Source organism: Buceros rhinoceros, unplaced genomic scaffold (genome assembly GCF_000710305.1).
Source record: "Buceros rhinoceros silvestris isolate BGI_N320 unplaced genomic scaffold, ASM71030v1 scaffold873, whole genome shotgun sequence".
NCBI classification, from domain to species: Eukaryota; Metazoa; Chordata; class Aves; order Bucerotiformes; family Bucerotidae; genus Buceros; species Buceros rhinoceros.
The window spans coordinates 11,396-16,794 of NW_010403990.1; positions in this window are offsets into that span (position 1 = coordinate 11,396).

Sequence of the window (5,399 nt, forward strand, 5' to 3'; positions counted from 1 at the left end):
GTTCAGAGAGAGGCAGTCATGGGAGGTCTGGTCCACAGTGCTTTGGCTGCTTGTGGCTCAGCTCGAACTTAGGACCTGGCAGTCATCCTCAAGACAGCAAGTTCCCATTGTGTGAGACTTGCTTGAACCTTGAATAGGCCTTAGTTCTTCGGGGTGGCCTGGCGAGGGGATGTTGCTGCTGATAAGGGCCATCAGGCTGCCAGCTCTCTCCCCTCTGTGCACTGTGCACAACTCGCACAGTCAGTGTGTCTTCTGTATTAAATCTCAACTGATAATCTCCTTGGTAGATTTGAGGAAGAAAAGGACAAGTTAAAAAATGCACATCTGACTCCAGATCCCCCTTTCCTGTTGATACAGCTGTGCATTTTCACTATAAACAGACACTTTAACCCTTCAAATCTTGCAGTTGTGTTGCTTCAGCATCACCCATTTCTCTCCTTAAAGCAATTTTCCTCTCTTGTCTCTGTCCAGAGCAGCCTCTATTTTTTTTTTTTTTTTTGCACATCCCCACATTTCACATCCTGTTGTGGTTTAACACTTTATTCAAAAAGAACAGGATTTCCTCTTGCTTTTGCTGAAAACACTTCTCTCCTTTGCGACACCCACTTTCTGGTGTGTTTGTGGAGGAGAAAGTAATTACACCTTCTAAGTTTAATTCACAGTAATTAAAATCTAATAAAAGAATTCCCTGACAAGGGCATCAGCAGAAGACCAACGTACCAAAATTCTGTAGAAAGGATGTTTATTGCATGAAGTGAGGAAGTGTCTGCTGGACTTCAGCCAAGGGTGTTCCGGTCCTTCATACCAGAACAAAAATCTTCGTCTGTTTTATGCCTGTGTAAATGATGCCATCGGTGGCATGACACCCATTGGTGAGGACCTGGCTGCATCTGGCTGTGGCATCCAGAGGGAAACCTCTCTGCTACTGGTGTGGAGCTACAAGTATATGCAGGCTGAGGAATATCTTGTCAGATAATCGTCCGTCTTACGTGAACGAAATGGAGAAACCTTGTATTTTTGCTAAAGTGGGTGGGTTGAAGGTGCTCATTTGAAATCCTCCAGACACCTCTGAAAGTCACATTCAGCAAAATTCACAGGCTACAAGCTGGATACTGATTTTTCTGTGGGTGAGTGAACAGAAATTTGTTCTTCCCAGGCACATCAACAGCATACCCATGGGCCTGCAGCTCTTTTAGCAGCCCCGGCTTTCCTTCCTCTCCCTATCCTGATATGATCATAGATGATCTCTTGGCATCTCCCTTGTCCTCATTCTCTGTCTACCACCTCCCTTGATGGCAGCTGCACGTTCCCCCATGGTCTGTGCAGCTGACAATCTCGAGGGATGGTTTCTCGTAGCAAAAGAGGCATTACCACCCCTGTTCTGCAGAGTGAGGCTAAAATCAGAGTTCAAATAGCAAAGTCATGCCCTAGTCCTTCCTCCCAGTGTTTGCCTCCTCTTCCTGTAGCAGCCCTGAATGTAGGCATTGTATCTAGAGTAGTTACCGGGTCTCTCGGGCAGTCAGTGCAATGAGCTCCTGTGCTGTCAGCAGAGGGGGCCCAGGGTCTGCACCCCGCAGCTGTAGCACCGCTGGTTGCACAGAGAAGCTGAGGAGGCTGGGGCCTTTTACACACAACCTCAGCAGTGCCAGACAGCCCACCGAGCTTCTGAGGGTCTTGCAGATGGGGTGGCGGCTTATGACCAACTCTGCAATCTCTTACAACCCGGACACTGAGCTGATGGTTTGCTCAGGAGCATTTTTGGAGCCACAGCACATATTCATTTGATTGTCAGTGTTTCTTATTTGTTGACTAGCTCTAAATTAATTTGACTTAATTTGTGCGAAGCATCTGATTTTCATTAGCCTTGATATTCTTTTAAGGCGTTCATGTTCTAGTCACGCTGTTCTGGCTGCCATTTCTCCTTTGCAGTGACTATGAGAAGCAGATGAGGTGCATCCACGTGCAGTAACCTGTGGCTATGTGGTCTACATTAGGAAGGAGCTTCCCTTCTCTTGAGGAACTGCTCTTAAACGCGAGCTGCTTACACTGGCTCCTTTCAGTAGTCTTATTTGTCACTATCTCTCACTACATTGGCTCTTCCAGGTCACAACCAAAACTGACTTGTTTTGAAAACAACTTTTTTTTTTTTCTTAAGAAAAAAGTGGAGGTTGCTTGGTTGGTTGGTTGGTTGGTTTGTTGGTTGTGCCTGTAGCTCAAGCACAGTTAGAGACAGCATTCAGAAAATTAATAATAATGTAGCAGCACTTCATGGTTTCCCATGCCCTATTAGATGTTCTCTTTGGCACTGCTTTACTATTTTTTCATTTGACTGAAAGCAGTGATGGTGTTGATTTTTCTAACCTGGATAGGTTAAAGTCTTGTGTGAAGAACTCTTTCCTCTCAAATTGGTGCCAGCTTTAAGGGATTGTTTTCATACTAGGCAACGCTCAGTTTGCAGACTTCTGATGTCCTTTTGCATACCCCTTATGCTCAGGTAACTGTACAGCATTGCACATCTGACTACTGCTGAGATGGAGCTGAGGAGCTGGGTAAGGGTATCACTAGATCTCAGTTTCCCATATGTCAAAAAAGATGTTTCCTCCCACCATTCTCCTTTTGGTAGGGTATCATCTACCTGGACAAGCTTGTCTCTTGTAACAGATCATTAAAAACTCAGCACAGGAGTGTCCTGGACCTGGTGAATCCAATGATGAGTACACTGAGTGCACTCAATTTACAATCTCCTCCTTTCTGTTTACAAAACCTGTACTCCAATCTACTCCAGGTCTTGACTATCATCTAGAAAAGTTAACAATTTCCAGGTTTGTTTACTGGTTTCTTCCATCCTCATAGCTTTAGGCCTCATTATCACCAATACCATCTGTGTGAAGAGTCTTTGTATGCATGTTTTGGCATTTAATGTCTCTGCTCCACATGTTGAGCTAGTAAACTCCACCAGTTAAGCTGGGCTTTTTCCAGGGATTTGGGGCAGATAAGCTCAGCAAAGCTTGGGAAAAGGAGTCTCCTTTAGCTAATCACCACACTCCTGCTAAATGATCTCACCATAAATTTGTCAAGGTCGTTTGTGCTGATCTCACTTCAGCTTCTAACATGCGCTTAGAGCGATACATCATTTCCTAGCGAATGGGTCACCCCGTTTCTGGCTTGCTGCCTACCCAGCGTACGTGGACGCAGACTCCCTTCCAGCCATGTTCTGTGCATCTGAACTCTTCCAGGGCTCACAGCTCATTGCTATTGAATTTACTGGGTTTATTTAAAAGTCTTTTTTGTGTGTGTGTATGTTCTTGTTCTGTGGATTTTTGCTTTTTGAGTCAGAAGAAACAATGCTTAGAAGTGTGTGACACTTTTGAACATTCTGACGCTTGCTCCTTCTAGAAATCAGACATCGCTGTTGCAAAAGACTTCAGATTTCCCTTTTGAGAACCTTTTTGACTCATTATAAAACACAGTGACAAAACATACAATTGATTATGTTGAGGGGGTTTTATGAGGCAGTTGTTTGACATTGATACCCTGTGATACAACTAAAACCTTGATACCAGATTTAGGAAGATAATGTGTCCCCAGGGAATTAAAACCTTCAGTTCCTTAAGGAACTGCTTTAAAGTAGCATCTGCTCTGTGCAGTGTATTGTTTTATACTTTCCTTCAGATCCCTGAACCTGAATTAGAGTATTTGGAAACATGTCTGTTTGTGTGACTTGATTTATAGCACTCAGAGAAATGTGATGGGAACATTGTCTGGGATTTTGAAAGAATCATAGAGTCACAGAATCGTTTTGGTTGGAAAGACCTTTTAGATAATCAAGTCCAAAAGTTAACTCAGCACTGCCAGGTCACCACTAAGTCATTCCCTAAGCACCACATCTACATGTCTTCTAAATACTTCCAGGGGTGGTGACTCCACCACTGCCCTGGGCAGCCTGTTCAGATCGTTGATAAAGATATTTCCACCCCTGCATCCAACAAAAGATGGAGATTCTCCTTAGTCCGCCTCATGTTGTTAATGTGTTTATAGAAACTTCCTTGTAGTCTTCCTGGGAAACCTGCCCCTTCTTCCATGGGCCACAGACCTTCCTTTTCTTCCTGAGTTCTAGCCAAATCTCTTTCTTTAACCAGACTGGTGTTCTACCTCGCCAGCTCATCTTACAGCACATGGGCATGGCCTGCTCCTGCGCCTTTAGGAGTTACTTCTTGAAGAATGTCCAGCCTTCCTGGACTCCTTTCCCTTCAGAACTGTCTCCCAAGGGACTCGGCCAGCCAGTCTCCTAAACAGGCCAAAGTCTGCTCTCCAGAAATCCAAGGTGGCAGTTCTACCAACCCCCCTCCTTACTTTCTCAAGAATTAAAAACACTGTTATCTCATGATCACTATGTCCAAGATGGCTTCCAACCTTTTCATCACCCACAAGTTCTTCTCTGTTCACAAACAACAAGTCTACCAGGGAACCTTCCCGAGTTGGCTCCCTCACCAGCTGTGTCAGGAAGTTCTCTGCCTCATGCTCCAGGAACCTCCTAGACTGTTTCCTCTCTGCTGTATTTTACTTCCAGCAGACATCTGGTAAGTTGAAGTTCCCCAGAAAAACAAGTGGTGGTGATTGCAGGACTTCTCCCAGCTGCTATAGCATATTTAATCTACCTCCTCATCCCGGTTAGGTGGTCAATAATAGCCTCACACCACGATATATCTGTCTTCTCCCGTTGGTCTCCTCCTGATTCTTAACCCATAAACACTCAGCCCTGTCATCACCATCATTATGCTCAAGACGAGAAGGAAGGCAGAAGGGACTTACATGACAGTGGAAACAGAAAACTTAACTATTGAGAGTCACGTAGGCCATGGGGCTGTTCGTGTCCTCCTGTGGGTGTGATGAGATGCCTGTAGAGTTTGATGGTGGAGGAGGTAGAAGGTGTTCAGTTCCCTTTTCCTCTTTGTGACAGCGTGGGCACTCCGGTTATTTCATGTTTGAGTTTCGCCCCTCACCCTGCTTTCACCATTTCATATGACTTTAATTTGCTGGGAGGTCTTGTGGTTCGTCTCCTGGCTATGTGAGTCTCTTTTGCCTCTACGGCCTCCGTGTGATAACATCACTCATTTGCTTCGCATATATCTTAGCACCCCCACAGGTCTGGTTTTGGAGATTTCCAGATGCCAGATGTTCAGAACATCAGCCCAACCTCTTGCTGTCTGGATGCATCCCATTGTCAAATCCCATTTGCCTTCCTTAACTTAAATGTTACCATTCATAGCTCAGTTTGTTTTTAACACCATAAATTCTTCCTTTGTCCCCTTGAATTTTCTCCTGTCAGATTTTGCACACTGTGCACAGTCGCTAATGAGGAGGGGTGTAGCTCTTGCCACCTCCTCAGTCTTCCCTAC